The sequence below is a fragment of the Arvicanthis niloticus genome, chromosome 29, assembly GCF_011762505.2.
Source record: "Arvicanthis niloticus isolate mArvNil1 chromosome 29, mArvNil1.pat.X, whole genome shotgun sequence".
Lineage (NCBI taxonomy): Eukaryota > Metazoa > Chordata > Mammalia > Rodentia > Muridae > Arvicanthis > Arvicanthis niloticus.
In genome coordinates this window covers 4,769,637-4,787,098 of record NC_133437.1, presented here as the reverse complement: position 1 = coordinate 4,787,098, position 17,462 = coordinate 4,769,637, and the positions used below count along the sequence as shown (strand labels likewise).

The 17,462-nt window shown below is 38.4% G+C and overlaps 1 long non-coding RNA gene and 1 pseudogene across 2 annotated transcripts; one reads left to right on the top strand and one right to left on the bottom strand.

The window, feature by feature from the left end:
• Nucleotides 1-561: 561 nt before the first annotated feature.
• Nucleotides 562-15,555, bottom strand: LOC143440271 (uncharacterized). Of its 2 annotated transcripts, XR_013108063.1 has the most exons (5): nt 15,378-15,555; nt 5,551-5,644; nt 3,018-3,054; nt 1,806-1,927; nt 562-1,344 (listed from the first exon to the last, which is right to left on the bottom strand). It is a non-coding gene; the product is annotated as an uncharacterized LOC143440271 (long non-coding RNA). The 2 variants fall into 2 exon arrangements; XR_013108062.1 differs by having other exon boundaries at nt 562-1,927.
• LOC143440219 (large ribosomal subunit protein eL6 pseudogene) lies at nt 11,170-12,107 on the top strand (annotated as a pseudogene).
• Nucleotides 15,556-17,462: the final 1,907 nt, after the last annotated feature.

Genomic DNA, 17,462 nt, shown 5'->3' with positions numbered 1-17,462 from the left:
GGAGGGATGAGCCCACTCCATGAAATCCTGCCACTGGGAGTAAAATGGCACATCTAAGTGTCCTTGGACTGGACGTTTCACAGGTTCTCAGTGGGCTGGGCAACCTGGTTTCAGCAGCAAGAGAAATCTTTGAGAATGGGTTAGAAGCTACCAAGAAATTAGCTAAGACAACACATTAGCATAGTTGAAATAAGAGTGGGAATATAATAATAATAATTAATAATAATAAGTGGGAAGGAACATGGAACAGGAAATTGTTCTTTTCAATTCTTGAAATGAATGATCCAATAGAAAGAAAGAAGCTGAAGTTATGGAAGAGGAGTGAGAACTTAACAAAAAGGCATTATCTTTTGATAAGATCCAGGGTACACACAGAAGGCTTAATCACTGCTTGTAGGTAGGTGCACTTGTTAAAGAGAAAATGAGACAGGTACAGGTACTAATAAGTTAAATAAATATGACACATGTGCACACATACACACACATCATATTTTCACTCTGTTTAATGAGAATTGAAAAGATTTTAAAAATTTTTTACAAGTACTTTTTTTTTTTAAAGATCATAACTTTAAAGATCCAATGGGTTGGTATTGAAATCACAACATCTTTATTCAAAATCACATGTCCAGTACAAAAAGTAGTCACTTTAATTGCATGACTGTGTAAGATAGGTACATCAGAGAAACACTTTTAGAATCTACTCTCTTCTGCTAAGGTTGAAATGCCCACAATAATTCTAAGTTGTACAATTTCCAATGACATATAAGAGAAGGCAGGCGAGATTGGACAAGCTCCTCCGTAAAGGAGAAAGTACCATCAGGCTTCTGTACCCCCCGTCCAGAAATTAAAACATCCTAACTGGTGAATGACCAGCATAGCAATAAGCACATTCCCCCCTAGCAAATAGTTTACCCTTTAAATAAAGTTCTTTGTAGTATTTTCTTATATGTAAAATGATTCCTGTCCAAGGCATTTCGCTACTTTGTATTCCACTTGATAGTTTCATTTAAAAGACAGCGGCTGTGCAAAATAATGTCCTTGTCTGTCCCTTCCTCATACAAACCTCCAATCAAATTTAATAAAGCCAGTTTGATACAATGCCAGCCTACACTTGGTTTATCCTTGGTCGACTTTAATAGGGTCAAAAATATTTTCGCATTGGCAGTGTATGCATTAATCATTTTTCCAGAGGATTCAGAAAATTGGAAGAGACAAGGCCAAGCAAAATTTTAAATTAATTGGGCCTACCCCAGCCTTACAGGGTCACCTTGTGTCAGTTGTCCCACATTTTCCAGGTCACAGAGTTCCTGTGTTTCCTGCAGCTGCCATGAGGAAAGATCCATGCTGTGGGCACACAAAGGTGAAAGAATTTCTCTCAGAAAGTGAGAATTTTCCTACGCATCTACAACAATTGCAGTTTCCAGATTGTCGCCAGACACCAGCCACTTAAATAATGCATGCTCGGCTGCCGCCTGCACTTGTGCATTTTCTAATCGAGTAGTCAGGAAAATTTGTAAACACTCTGTCATTTACTATAAATCCACTGCCTACTTACAACCACAGAGTAATTAATTTTAGTGTGGCTGAAAATTATTAATTTCAATCAGAAATGTCCGTTTCTAAATGGATGCACATCCTTCCCCTGGCTCCTCTTCTTCCTCCACTCTTTATCCGAAAGGTTGAAGCAGTTTTCTGATAAAGATGTTAACAGCAATGTCAGTGAGCTCAGTTGTCTAGAAGTCACAGTCTATAACTGAACACTGCTTCTAATCGATGATAGCATTCTCCAGGTGTAGGCTACTCACCAGATGATGTCATTGACACAAAACAGATGACGTCATTGACACAAAGTACAACCCTTTGTGAAAGTAGTTTAGAAGGCCTTAACACCTTCAGGGGTCATCAACCGCTTCATGGTTTGTCTCTTCTAAAAGAAGATAGGAAAGAAAATTAACAATTATTATTTTATGCTTATTAAACTAACTAAAAACTTGACACAAAAAAGAAAGAATATTTATAAAAGATATAATTTGTAATGGAATGCTCAACTATGAAAAGACTGACTAGAAACATCACAGTCACCACACATAGACCCATCACACAAAGCATGAATAGTGAGAACCACAGACAGTCCATTCTCTCTTGATGCACCTAATGTTTGCTATGTTCTTGCTTGATATTAGTGTCCTGCTAAAGCCGCTGCGTGCTATGACACAACAATGTTCACATTAGAAACGTGTGATGAGCATGAGAAGACTGCACAACACTGTGTGACTAGCAGTCAGATCTCCACCTATCAGCTGCAAGAAGGCACAGCAAGCTTTAATTTCTGTAGAAGAATCTGCTTCTTCTTTCCACTGCATCAAGAACTTTCTTTAAGAAGAAAAAGTAAACTAATATCTAGTGATATAAACATGACTCACTAAGGAATTGGGCATGATTAAGCTGATTCTAGAATGTTTGTTGTTATCTGGGTCTAAATGCAGCTGATATTTTTGAGTTCTTTTGTATTCAAGTGTCCCCCCCACACAACCTGGTACTTCTCAACACATTTTTATATTATTTTTAACTTATTGTCTTATTTTTTATATATTGGTGTTCTACCTTCATTTATTTCTCTGGAATGCATGCATGCCTAATGCCTTCCGAGGACAGAAGAAGGTATTGGATCTCCTAAGACTAGAACTACAAATAGTCATGAGTTACCACATTGTGCTAGAAATCCTGCCCTGGTCCTCTGAAATAGCAGCCAGTGCTCTTAACCACTAAACCAACTCTGCAGTCCCAATCAAGTAGTATATTTATGTTAAAACTTAAAACACTTTGATTATGAAAATATGAATGCTGCATAGCATGGAAGAGATATGTCTATATTAATGGAAGTGTAACTATATGTGTGTGTGTACATATATTAAATTGTATATAATAATGTTACCATCAATACAATAGTGTGGAGAAAATAAACAACTTAAAAGCAGAGATCGCTAAGCAGAAAATGGTTTCTTCTCTATGCATACCTTTGTAACGCAGGCAGTTCAGTCTGAGATGTTCAACCTACAGTTATATTACAATGTGAGAGTTACTCAAAAGAGATCAAGTCACCAGTATATAGACAAAGATCAAAAAGGGTTTTTTATGTGAAATAATCTTTCATAACTTTCAAAATTACATGAGACCCTTAAAGTATAAAACTCTCTCATGGAAAACTGAGAGGCAACATTTGACTACACCTTTAACCATCCAGGTGTGATACTCACCATCCAGGTGTGATACCCACCTGGGGAAGGATGTCTGCTAAAACTACAGATAGACAAGCCCCATCCCAGACCTGCTGATCTGACCCTACATATTGGGAATGACCAAGTGTCTTCTGTGTGCACTAACGTTGGAGAAGCTATGCTCTAAAGTGCATCTCTAGATGTAAGGATAAAAAATGTCACAAGATTGTGCAAAATGCTGCTGAGAGTCAACTTCCATCTCATTTCAAGTCAATCTAGTGCACTCCAAGTCTCCACTGCTTATCGGCCCTAAGATTTTATACACACACTCATGTACACATTTTATTCCAAACATGGATACGACAAACACATCTTAAGAAATTTACTTTTATTTGAAGTCAAGGTGGGGCCTCCTTAAACAAAGAAAAGCATTGCAGACTTGAAAGTCAAGCAGAGACTGTCAGGATGCCTAAGCTGGTGAAGGCACTTGCTTAGAAGCCTGACACCAAGAGTTCTACAACCAGGACTCAACTTGTGGAGAGAGATCCAAATCCTGCAAATTGTTCTCTTATCTTCACATGGGTGTCACTGTGCTACTTTGTCCACATGCACAAAGCCCTAAATTCAATCTCAGCCCAAAATAAAACAAGCAAAAAGGCTTGATGGTCTATTCAAAGCCTCTACATTTGTGTCTTGGGTTTGCTAATCTTCCCTGCTTGCTATGTTTGTCCTCTTGCTTAGATGGTAAATTTGGCAAAAACATGATTTTGAAGGTATAAACTTAACTGTTTTTCTTATATGCCATAGTAAAGACATTACCCCCAAAGTGATTAAACTAAATCTGTATTTTTTTTTTAAACAAAACAGGATTCATTCCTTTAATTAGTGATTGGTGATACATTGGTTTTTGGAAAACTCTTTTCTATGGGTGTATTTTTTTTTGGATTATGCATTCTTTTTTTTTCCCAATCTGCTTTTACACCATTTTAATTACATGCAAGTATTAAGGTAAACTCTAGGTTGAGGAACTAGTAATATAATAGATGCAAATAGTAAATCTGTATTTTTGTGTTAATTCTTAAATTTTCTTGATTATGATACAGTAAAAAGAATAAAGAAAAAGAATAAAGTAAAAAGAATAAAGAAAATATTTAATCACTTTAAGCACTGTGATAAGTAATTCAAACATTGCACAACTAATCCAGAAAGAAAATAAGAATTCAATCTCTTTTATTAGTCATTACAAACTACTAAACTGTACAATAATATCTGTGCTGTTTCGGACAAGAAACATTAGGGAATTATATTCAAATTGGTATCAGAATCCAGTACTTCTCAAAATACATGGATTTATGCTGGAAATATTTAGTGAAACTGAACCACTACTAAATGTTATAATGTTTAATATTACTTTGCTCAATTAATCACAAACATTAAACCTTTAGCTGAAGATATTTGTTAAAGCCACACTGTGGTGAACCTCACAGTATTTTGACAGCAAACTGAATTCCTGTTCACAAGTATAAGATTTGCTTAGCTCCAGGCATCTGTGTTTGGATTACAAGCATGCTGATTGGTTCAAGGCCAGGGTCACCTAAAGGTCAAGCTCTCCCTTGTAAAAAGCCTCTCTCTCTCTCTCTCTCTCTCTCTCTCTCTCTCTCTCTCTCTCTCTCTCTCTCTCTCTCTCTCTCCTCCCTCCCTCCCTCTGACACTCCATCACTCCCTCCCTTTTCCTTCTCCTCCCCCTCCCTCCTCCTTACTCCTCCTGCTTTTCCAACCTCCTTTATCTAACTAATAAGAATTTTTTAAAAAAGAAGGCAATAACTTGAAACCGTTTACATTTCCCCAAAGATTTCGAAGGAGCAGAACTCAGTGTTGGTGTGAGGTCCCGTCCATGTGCGCACGGCTCACACTAGCATGTTTCTGACAGGTGACCTGAAACCTTTCAAAGTGACATCTGTCACAGAGACAGACACAAGTTTTTTTAGCCCAAGAGCTTGTTTCCCTGACATTTCATTTTTCATCAGATTTTGAGAGAAAGAAAAAAAAAAAAGATGAACTTGAAAAAGTCTTGCCAGGGGCAGAAAATCAGCTCAGGCTTTCTGCAGCTGCTGGACTCACCTTTAAAGGTTAGAGGTTCCACAAAAGTGAACAAAGAAGACCTCAGTTTGATGTTAATGGATAAAAGGGTGTGCTGGTACTTTCAGTGCATTTCCAAGATTCTCATACATTAGGAGGCATTGCAGGAGACACAGAATCAGATTGAGACTACATATCCATTTGAAATCCCAATTTTAAAGCTTAGTCATAGAGCAAATAAATCCAACCTCACCTATTAATCAATCCTGCACAAAAGATGGAATCCACAGGTTGGTGAATTTTCCCCTGAACTGAACAATTTCTTGCTTCTATAGCGTTGAAATGGCCTGTAAAAATCAGACAAGATAGTGAATTCTTGAGTTTGAACTAAGGAGATTCTTTACATTAAGATAATTACTTAATTTCTCCTGGGGGAAAAAACATATTGGGAAAAAAATAATATCTTTTGAGCAACAAAAAGAAAAAAGGCTTAGGACCCAAAGCCCACTGAGATTATCGTTTCGGCCTCACTAAAAATGAAAATGTGAGCAAGTGCATTCTTAGCTCTGTTCTCTCATCTATAAAATGGAGAAAACAAGGTGTGCCTTGTGGAGTCCCAATAAAAGTGAAACCGAAAAATGTAATCACATGTTGCCAAATATAAGAGTGTAGCTGCTACTGGAAACCATACTCGTCTCTTCTTTTTCCTAAGTGCTTAATAAAGCACCAGGTGCAAAGCACTGGACACGTGGCTTCACCCTCAGAATAGCATATTTAAAGACCACAAACATTTCCTTTCAAATTATTTCTGTGCATGAATCTAAGATTGATAATTTGCATGTTCATAAGAAAATCAGCACAGATCCGATCATACAATTCTTAAGCCTTGGGAAACAGAAATATCAAATTTATTTGCTCACATTTCTAAAATAATGGCTAACATTGTCAGCTGGACAATTTTCTTTTGGGTGTCAAATCAGGTATTTTCAGCCATAATGTCCATCTCAACATAGAATCTGAGCAGATGCAAAGTGAGTTAGGTAAGGAATAGGAGGTATTACATCCTGTATCTAGAAAAACCACTGTGAAACTGAAGCCTGTCTTGAAAAAAAAAAAAAAAAAAAACAACAACAACAACAAAAAAAACAACCTCAAACCAAGGTGAAAATACTCGTGATGTAGTATGCTGATAACTGTTCTAGAAAAGTAGAGTACCACAGAGTATGGTTTACACACTCATGATTCTTAAGATGTTGCACGAATTAAGTAATTCTACAAGCTAAGTGAGAAATACAGGAGAAGATTAAGACCCTCAGGCCCCAAACCATGGCCATGAAATCTGTTTCTATACATTATTAGGATCCAAAGTTTCCTTTTTCATTGATAACCCATGCTTTTGGTCATTCTATTCCATTTCTGCCACAGTTGACACAAATTCATACAAGTAAGTCAAGCATGTGAGTAGTTCATAGCAGGGCAGTCCAATGTACATTCTGAACCGTTTACCTGGCCCATTCTCATGTCTTACTGGGATTCAATATTTTCTTTTAGGATGGTCATGATTATCATTTCTATATTGTCTATCCTTCAGAAAAGAGACCAAATAATAGTAAGATTTTCGATGATCAATCTTTAAGTCCGTTTGCTAACTTCCTCTGGATTCCTTCAAGAAACACTTTGCCTGTTGCTAACTTAATTTTTATAGTTTTAAATCCTGCTGTATTATTCTATTTATAAACCTGAAAGCAAACACTTCCTAGACATGTTTATATATTTTTATTTATTTCATTTTATATATTCTGCATACTTTGCTTAATCAATCACTGTTTGATGGTTCTTAGACTTTGCAAGATTCTGTGTGTGTGTGTGTGTGTGTGTGTGTGTGTGTGTGTGTGTGTGTGATGCACATGTACATGCAGGTGCACATATAAATGAGTGCATGTCTAAATGGAGGAAGGGGACAAATTTGACTTTATCAGACATCATCTACCTTTTGTCAGATGAGTCTTTCACTGGCCTGGAACTTGTCAATTAGACTAGGTAGGCTGGCACTAGGTACCAGCAATTTGCCTGCATTTGCCTCCTCAGTGCTGGGATTACAAATGCATGCCCATGACGTCCTTTTTTACTTTAGTTCTGGGATTCTGCTCAGGTTCTGATGTGTGTCCCACAAAGATGGTTTATCTGGATAACCTGAGACAAAACTATAGAACAATATAAATAACACAATTATGCCAAAAATTTTTTGGAATAAAATTCATAGCACTTTTGAGATTTTTCCAGCTTCATTTACAAATATAATTTACTTTTCTTAGATTATTTAATATGTTTTCATAGATCATAATCTGTTTTTGTCTTCCAGTACTCTTTTTGCAGTTTTTTAATTTGATTTATGGCACTGGACTTTAAAGGAACAAATACATTTTTATTGTTTTTGAATCTGAGTGCAATCAGAAACATGCAATCTGCACATTTCTGTCTCTCTACCATTTGTTTATTTAGAATTACTAAAAGTCAATACTGGTCTTTATAAGTGCTAGTTGATACCCAAGAACATTCAGAGTTCATTTATGAGGTTTAAAGCAGTTCCTCAAAACAAAAGTAGCATTGTTTGAAGGTAATGAGAACTAAACTGTCAGGGTTCAACTTCAGTTCAGAGTACAACCCTGAAGACATGAGTGGGTTACCAACTGGATGAAATATTTCAGAGGTACTTTCTAGAGGAAGAGACCACAGAGTAACACTGGCAGGAAGATGAACTGACAGATACTTCATAAGCCAGATGGAACTGGTGACTAACTTTGTCCTCCACACCTCATTCACCTTATGAGTTAAGGAAGGGACTCTTGACTTCAGTGGAATGTAAACATGATCAGAACAGATCATGACACAGATGTGTTTTGGCTAGTCCTCTCAATCTGTGATATCACATGGAAGCATTTTTAACAGTTGGTTAAACATTAAACTTTTGCCTCGCCTTTTCATTTAAATCATGGGACCGAACCCTGTCTTTAACCGCCTCCAGTTCCTTTCCTTTGGCTTAGATATCTTTATAATCCCTGCCAAAGTTTAACATATGTTTTATTTGTTGTTGTTTTTTATTGTTGTTTTTCTGGTTACTTCAACTGAATGTATACATTCACTGTAGATAATTTAGAAACTACCATTCAAGAATACCAGCTTATGAAAGATGAAGTTATGTACCAAGAAACTCACCAGAGATTGAACTAACAAATAAATCTGCATTTATTGTGTATAATCTGCTAAGCATCATAACTTAGTTCATCTTTTATTAAGCATGCTCAGAACTCTTACGTCAGCCCACCTTCAGGTAAAACCACCCAGCACAGAACCTGCTCCACCATGAGATGCTGGCTACCTCTTATAGACCTCTGGATGTGCTGTAGACAGCATTATTGTAAGGATGACATGACAGAGAACAGAACCATTGGCACACTTATCTGTATTTGCTTTCAGCTCCCTTTCCAAAAGTTGATTTTGTGCATCTAAAAATAATTAAAACAATAAGTTTGTATTTATATACTTGCCATGGAAGTATCTCTTTATTATTATGAAAATGTTTTAGGACAATCTTACAGGATTATAGAAATAACCCCTTGACACAATTAATGGTATACTTTATGTCCTTTCCGTTTTATGTGTGTTTTGAGTTTTTACTCATTTTTTATTCTATATATTTTTACTAATCAAAATTAAATCTTTGTACTTTAAAAAATATTTTGGACATTACTATCTACCCTATATTTAGGCTATTTAAAAATGATGTGTAGAAGTTTTTCATATATTAAGATATATGTTAATATTTGACATTTAAAAAACCTTGTTGTTGCTCATACTTTGGGGGAAATTATTCCCCAAACAGGTATTGCACTATACTTTACTAAGTTATATCTTTTTTCTGTGCTCCGATGGAGATGGTGCCGAACTGAAGTATGAATAGCTAATGATGTTTGTGGCAGAAATTTTCCTGTCCAATCTATTTGCAGCGGGAGGCCAGTGATTGGACAAGAAAAAGCGAGAGGGAGCTAAGGGTGGCAGAGAGGGGACACAAAGAGAGATGGGGGGGGGCGGGGAGAGGCTGTAGAAAATGGCAGTGGACGTGAACCCGCGTGGCTTTTGTAGTCTCAGGGAGTTATGCATAGCTAAAGGTTAGGATAATTGGACTAACTTGTCTAATTGTGTGGGCATCTTGGGTATTGAGATTTTACTGATATATTAAAACCATTGGTTATAAGTTTCAGAGTTTTGATTTACTGAGTTAATGGATATTGTGATATCTAACTGCGAGGATGGAGGTTATTGCATGGGGCTAGCCTAGTGCCATGGAGGTAGCAGGGTTGGCATAGGGGCCAGGCTAAGAGCCGTGGAGGCCAGCAGAGGCAGCAGCCACGCCAATGTCTTGGGAGCCCTGGCCGAAGCCACTGAGACAGCCATCAGTGCACCATCAGTGCGGAAACATGGAGGCTAAGCCAGGAGCCAGCCAGACGCCTCTTTTCTAATACCTCACGCTACACATGTTCATTGTTCCTAGGGATTGGTATTCACAAGAATCACTGAGGATGCTTTTCATCAGATATGAATTAGGTAGGATAGTGTTGGACCTAAGAATACTCTTCTTAACAAGCACTAGGAATGATTATCCTAAAACAGTCTATGGACTCCTGGAATTATGTGCTCCATTTTTAAAATTAGACGAACCATGTTTTAACACATGGTGCTAGAACACTTGGGTATCCATATGCAAAAATAAAGTAAATTTCAATACATATCTTGTATAATACATAAAAATTAACTCATATAAAAATTAAAGATAAATGAGTCAAAGAATATATGTGAAACGTAAAACTTCTAGAAGAAAATAATTGTTGCTTTGAGTTATGAAAAGATTTCTTAAAGTATATGTGAAGGACAGCCTATAAGACTATTTAAAGATAAATTGAATTTAATTGAAATAAAAAATTCTATTCTTTGGAGTGCATTGGTATGGGAAGTGAGGAATGAAAACAAGCCACAGACTAGGTGAAAATGTTTTCAAAGCTCATATCTGATAAAATATTTGTCCATAAAATATATTATTTTAAAAGTACTCTTAAAATAATGAAATAAGCAAGTGACCAAATTAAATAGTAAGTAAAATAACCAACAAATATTTCACCAAAGAAAACATGTGGATAGAAGACTATATCTAAAGGTATTCAGTGGCATTAGTCATTAGGGAAAGGCAAATTAAAGCCATTAAGATGATATTGCTGACTTGGGGAACAGTCACTATCTAAAGAGACAGTCCAGGCCCAGGATTAGAAACGATCTAAAGGAAGATAGGCTGTGAGGATGGCTCAGTTACTAAAGTGTTTCCCTTTGAGTATAACAACCTGAATTTGGGACCCACAGATCCATGTAAAAAGCTGGGCATGAAGGCATGCACCTGTAGTTCTTGCAATGAGATGGGAGGCAGAGACAGATGGATCCTTGGGACCTCCCTGGCCAAATAGTATTCTATCTAGCCTACTTGGCAAAATTCCTTGCTAATGAAAGACCCTGTCTCAAATGAAAGGTGGGAAGTGAGAACAGAATTCACCATAGAGTTGCTCTCTAAGCTCCATGTTATGTGTATCTGTGTGCACCCTGCCCATGCGCACATGGATATGCATATGTGCACACACATAGATATGTTAAAGGTATGGAGAAACTACAATTGGTAGGAATACAAAACCATGGAACCACTTAAAAATAGTTTTACATCTTCATAAAACGTTGGACACAAATTTCTAGAAAATAATCATTCTACTCTCAGGTATGTAGCCAGGAGAAAGAAAAGAGGCTGCCTTAGTTCTCTTTCCCGTCTTACAAGATGGCGTGTGAAAAGGCGGAGAAATCGAATACAAAAGAGAAGAAACCTGCGTCCAAGAAAGCTGGCGGTGGTGCTGCTGCCTCTGGTCCCCGGGCCGCTAGTGCGGCCAAAATGGCTAAACCTAAGGTTAAAAATCTCAGAAAGGCGGAGCCCCATTGCAGCTGAAACCCTGTCCTGGTTAGAGGAATTGGCAGGTACTCCTGATCAGCTATGTATTCCAGAAAGGCCTTGTACAGCTGCCAAGACCAAGGTTGAAAAGAAGAAGAAAAAGGAGAAGGTCCTTGCTACTGTCACAGAAACAGTTGGTGGGAACAAGAACGGTGGCACCCGGGTGGTGAAGCTTAGAAATATTCCTACCGAAGATGTGCTTCAGAAGCTGCTGAGCCATGGCAAACAGCCCTTCAGCCAGTGTGCTCCAGCATCACTCCCGGGACTGTCCTGATCATCCTTACCAGGCGCCACAGGGGCAAGAGAATGGTTTTCCTGAAGCAGCTGGGCAGTGGCTTGCTACTTGTGACTGGACCTCTGGCTTCAACAGAGTTCCTCTGCGCAGAACACACCAGAAGTTTGTCATTGTCACCTCAACAAAAGTTGGTATCAGCGAGGTTAAAATCCCCAAACACCTGACTGACGCTTACTTCAAGAAGAAGCAGCTGCTGCGCAAACCCAGGCATCAGGAGGGCGAGATCTTTGACACAGAGAGGAGAAATACGAGATTACAGAGCAGCGAAAGGCCAATCAGAAAACTGTGGACTCGCAGATTTTGCCAAAGATTAAAGCTGCTCCTCCAGGGCTACCTGCGATCTCAGTTCTCCCTGACAAACGGGATGTATCCTCACGAACTGGTGTTCAAAATTGCTTACAGCCTAATTAAACAGCTTCATATGTTTAACAAAAAAAGAGGGAAAGAAAAGCCTATGTCTATAGATGTGTTCTGAAATTCTTATAGTATTCTTACAATACTGGAAAACTGGAACCAACACAAGCTGCCATCAGTCAGTGAATATACAAGTTGTATAGGCATACAATGAAAAATACAAACCTCAGAAAATGCTGAGTAAAATTTTAAAAAACCGCTTTCATTTATAAAAGTGTACTAAAAATGCAAAAAAAAAAATATATAGGACAAATTAAATTGGTCTATGACTGCACAGAAATGGGGAAAGAGCCAAAGGGAAAGTCTACAACAGAGTCTTAATGAAATACCGTGATAGTTTCATGGGTATACAAATAAGTTGAATTTTTTAAATAAAGAATAAATTTGATTAATAAATCTAGAAGATAATATTTTTACCCAAATCTCTTCTACTTTTGGTCTTTTAGTGAGATAACTCAAGTACTGATTGATTAACTGTTGAATACTGGAGTAAAAGCAACAGGTAAACTTCCAGACATTTACAAAAGTAATACACTGAAACAATGCTTTGTTTATTTATTTTTGTTAGTTTTTAAAATTCAAATATAATTATGTAATATATTGATATATGTTATAATTATATGGCTGTTCCCTCTTCTTTCTCCACTGTGTCCTCTGCCACTCCTCTCAAAGTGTTCTTTTTACACACACACACACACACACACACACACACACACACAAGTCAGAGTCATTTGGTATTGGATGACCAATTAGGTGGCTTATCTCTGGGGAGGACTAATTCTCCCACTCTCAGTGGTCATTAGTAGCCTGTTCTTCATGGGGTGGAACCCCATGAGGTTTTATTTTCACTGGTATTGGTATGTCAACTCGTGTTGCTATTGTTTGGCACTTGTATATGCGATATGAAACAGCCATATTACTGGCATTTCAGGACTGTGGCTCTCCTGTCATAGCTAGTAGATACAATATTGAAGCAGACTTCCTAGCTCTGTGGCTCTTTCATGCTTTCCATCTCCTTTATCAATGTCCACTGACCATTAATTAAGTGGGGGGATTGAGCTGTAGGTGCTTACCCCAAGGAAACCCAGTCTGTTTGAAAAGAGATATTTTTGCATGTTTGGAGTGTACCAGGAAGATGATTCTAAGATATAGTATCCAGGAAATGGATTTATTAAGAGTGTCCATAAGATCAACAAAGGCGAAAGAGAGGAAATTGTACTTAGTACAGAGGAAAATCAAAGTGGGATGAAGGCCCACAAGTTTCAATTACTTCCCTGGGGGTCTGGCACTAAAACAGCAGTGGCGCTTAGAGTTAAGTCAAAATAGATAATAATCAAAAAGTTATAAAAGTAGTCATATCGTTATATGATGTTCATGAAGTTACATCACATGTGTATGATATGTTCACGTGAAATCAGGCGAAGTTTGATCTAATGTTCCAAGTATGTCACCAAAGGTGTAGTTTTCTCACATTAAATGGTGTAATATATAATCATATGTCTAAGCCTCCAGAGGTCAGAAAATAGTGTCAGATCCCCTGGAACTAGAGTCACAGTAGGCTGTGGACTAGGTGCTAGAAACACACCTCCAGTCCTTTGGATGAGTAAGTAGCATAACAGCTGAGCCAGCTCTCTAGCCTCATTGTGATATCTCTCTATCCTCCTTCTCACAAGTTCACATCCTCTCTCAGGAGCCATTCACTTGCCTCAAGTCTCGACCTGGAGGATCTGTCATACTTCAGTTCTCCTACTCCAGCTCTGGTAGAGAAGGAGAGCTCTCCAATGATGTTTGGAAGCCTCCTATGAAAGACCAAATGTTTTTCGAAAGTACACATACTTTTACATCGTTCTTTAGACAGTGCACTCACTTGTGAGCCATCTTCTCCAGTCCATGCCCTAGACTACACTTACCAGTACTGTCCTATGACCCTGGGAGAATTAATGCCTACAAAACACAAGTGGAATAATTTGCATAGGGGAATTGTACCTTAAGAAATAGATGTCATAGATGGTATGCCACAGCCAAGGCTAGTGCATTCTGGCTGCAGTGAGCTAAAGCAAAGGCACTAGAAGGAGATGCAATATTAAGGGCACCTCTCAGAACACACACGCCCTTTGATGGCCAATAGGTTTGAACACAGATGGGCAGCTGACCCTGCTTACTCACAAAGTCCATTTTTATTTCGCCAATGAGTAAACATATCTTTATCTTTTCAAATTAAAAAACTGAAAGAAATGTCAAAAACTGAAAAAAAAAATACCATTTTAAAATTAAACTCTATTAAAGAAATGCTAGTTCAAAAAAGACATAATTGGGCTCTCTAAAACCTGGCAGCTCCCAAACGCCAACAAGTTTTTCTCTTCACAAGTCTGTTCTCAGCCATTCCAAGAAAGGAACAGAGAAGAACAGAGCTGTATCATTTTGATGACAACCCACTTGTAATCCACAGGATCATATGCCTTTGCACCCTGTTCAAAGGGAAACTTGGCCTAGAAAAGAATTAGTTTCATAACAAACCAGCCATTCTGAGAATAGAGGTGAGAAGGGATCGGGCGGAAGAATCTGAGCCAGTGGAGAGAAGCTGGAGAGCTTTAATTGCCAGTTCATCTGCGCTGTCAAGGGCATGCTTGGTGACCAAAGAGGCTGGACATTGAGCTCCTCAAACTCTCCACTCCTCAGACTGAAATGACAAATCAGTAAGATGTTGGTGTTCCTAAATACACCACACACACACACACACACACACACACACACATGCACCACGGAAATGCTGGAGTCACAGATTCAGGGTAAATGTAATTATTTCAAGAAAAATAGATTACTATGAAAGGTCAGCATCTGCAAGATCACATTCATTATCCACATCCAACTTTCAGTGTGTGGCTTATGGGACACGCCACCATCTCTGTCAAGTACCCAGTCATATTTGCTAATGATGCTTAGAGAGCTATAACCCAAGGAAGGCTGCAAATTAGAAAGTCGCTGTAAAGCAAAACAATGCAAAATACATTTTCATCTCAAATTTTCATATTAAAGTTGTATTTCTGATTGAAGAACAATCAAAATACTTTGGGTTGGACAGTTGACTATGTGGAAATATAAAGATTACTATTTAAGAAATGGTAAACTTTAAACCAAATCACACACACACACACACACACAAAACAAGCAAATAAACAAACACACTTAAGAAGAAGCAACATTTTAAAGGGCTACAAAGATCTTTCTTGCCACAGAATCCAGTCTCTCTCCCGTGAGTGCGATTGAACGGTACTATTCTGTAAGTCTCCTTTAATTTCTCCTTCTGTCTCCATGTTCTCCTGGTACTTACCATTTTAAGCAAGCTTTACATCCAAGAAGTTAGTGCTGCTAATGAAGGAAATGGTGCTCATGAAACTCAAGCTGGAATAAAGGGAGAGACAGAAACCTGCTTTAACTGTCTGAGTTCTAATAAAGCTTCTTGGGGATTAAAGCCCCCGTAGGTAGAAGGTGTGGAATGCTCCTTTCCTCAGTGCTTTGGTGATGTAATCAAGAAGGCATGACAAATTAATTTGTCCCTATCCTTCCTCCTGATCATCCTGTCACCCAACAGGCCACTAAATACCCCAGAGAACAGTTCTGGGAAGCAGAAGACATGCTCTTTTGCTTCCTTTGATATTTTCCTCTCATTTCTGTGAATTTAATTTTCAATGTGAGCATGTGTCTGAGCTGGGGCAGACAGATTGGTGCAGGGTTTCTTAAAAACAATTTTTTGCTCCATCAGACACAATATATTCAACTGAAAGGGAAGAAAGGCACTGCACCCCAGGGGGAAAAAGTTTCCCCAAAAGTTTGTTCCCTCAGAACTTTACAATGGAAAGCTGTGTCCCTCTTGGGTGATTTAATTTAATTGTTATGTTTGTTAGCTTTGTTCTAGGAGAAATTAAGCAACCATCAGCGGCACTTCATAGACAAACACCACTTTTTGGTAGATAGAACACAAACTAGGAATTGAAAACCCCAAAAAAGAATCCTGGCAGTGTGCTTGGTGATTTCATCTCCACATGCCTGAATTTCCTGTTTGCAAAGTGAGCCTTGCTGCTCCCACTCCCTGCTTCTCTCTTGGAGATGCTGTCAGGACTCTGGGCTTTTTGCTCTGAATTTTTTTCTTCCAGAAAGCAGCAGAGATTTTTAATGGTGCAAAAGGCACATTTTGATAAGTTCAAAGAAGGCAACCCAGACATGATAGTGTGCTCCATTTGATGGATTCAAAGATGCTCTTAAGATACTGTTAACTCCTTCAAAGCATCCAACACTAGAACTAATCACTGAGTATGTTAAATGTGAAAGTGTGCATAAGAATGGAGGGAACTAAGTTAGGTCTTAGAGGCAGGAGGCCCCAGAGGATAAAGGCACAAACTCCAGATCTCCAGCCTGGAGATCTGGAGCTGAGTGACTTTAAGCAAATTGCTCAACTTCTCAGTGCCCCAGTTTCCTTATCTGTGACAGAGAAAAAAATAGTACCTTCTTCATAAGGGAAACCTATATCCATATAAAGTGCTTAGAGCAGCTAGTGCCTGGCACATAGTAAGTAGGATTGTTGTTATTATTAGAATGTGTAAGATTGGTCGGGCAAGGAAAAGAAGGAGCAGTTCTCCAGACAGAGTGAACACATGAAGTACAGAGGACAGAATTAACACAACTGGGGTCCGGGGACTGTAAGAACGCTCTGCTCCTACCACCTGAAGGACCAGGTAGATGAGGCCACTGTGTGAACTTCACAGACGTCTTTGCTGTGAGCATGGAATTTATTTTATGTACAATAAGGAGTTGATATGTGATTTTAGATTCAGAAGCAATGTGCTTAGATTTGCAGCGGGAAATAATTAAAAGAAAGTGCTGACAGAGTGGAGTATGGTGAACTACTAGCTAAATGGACTCAGTGACTGCTCTCCAAATACCTGCACCTCTTAGAGCTTTCCCCACTAAGGGTAGTTATTTAAACTTATTTAAAATGGACCTACTGTAGACTTGCTTTATCTTCTAAAATGTAGTGAAACTTCACAATGGCTGTTCTAGTCCTAGACTTTAAGAAAGATGTCATTCCTTTCTTTTTTGCAGAATCCTGCTTCCCCCTTCCCCTCATCATGTGAGCAAGCCTAAGTTAGCCTACATAAGGATGGGAGAACACAGGAAGCTGAGCTGAGCTGAGCTGAGCCATCCTCATGAAATCATCCTAAACCCACAGCTCCCACTGATGGACAGCGAGCGGCAGAGCCCAACAGAGACCATGGCTCCAGTTAAGCTCAGCTTCCCAAATTGGGCAAATCATGAGCTAAATAAATGGCTGCTGTTGTGTTTTAAACTACTAAAATTTTTCACACATTTAAACAGCTGTATGCTTATCATCTGATAAGAATTTTACTGAAAAATTTCA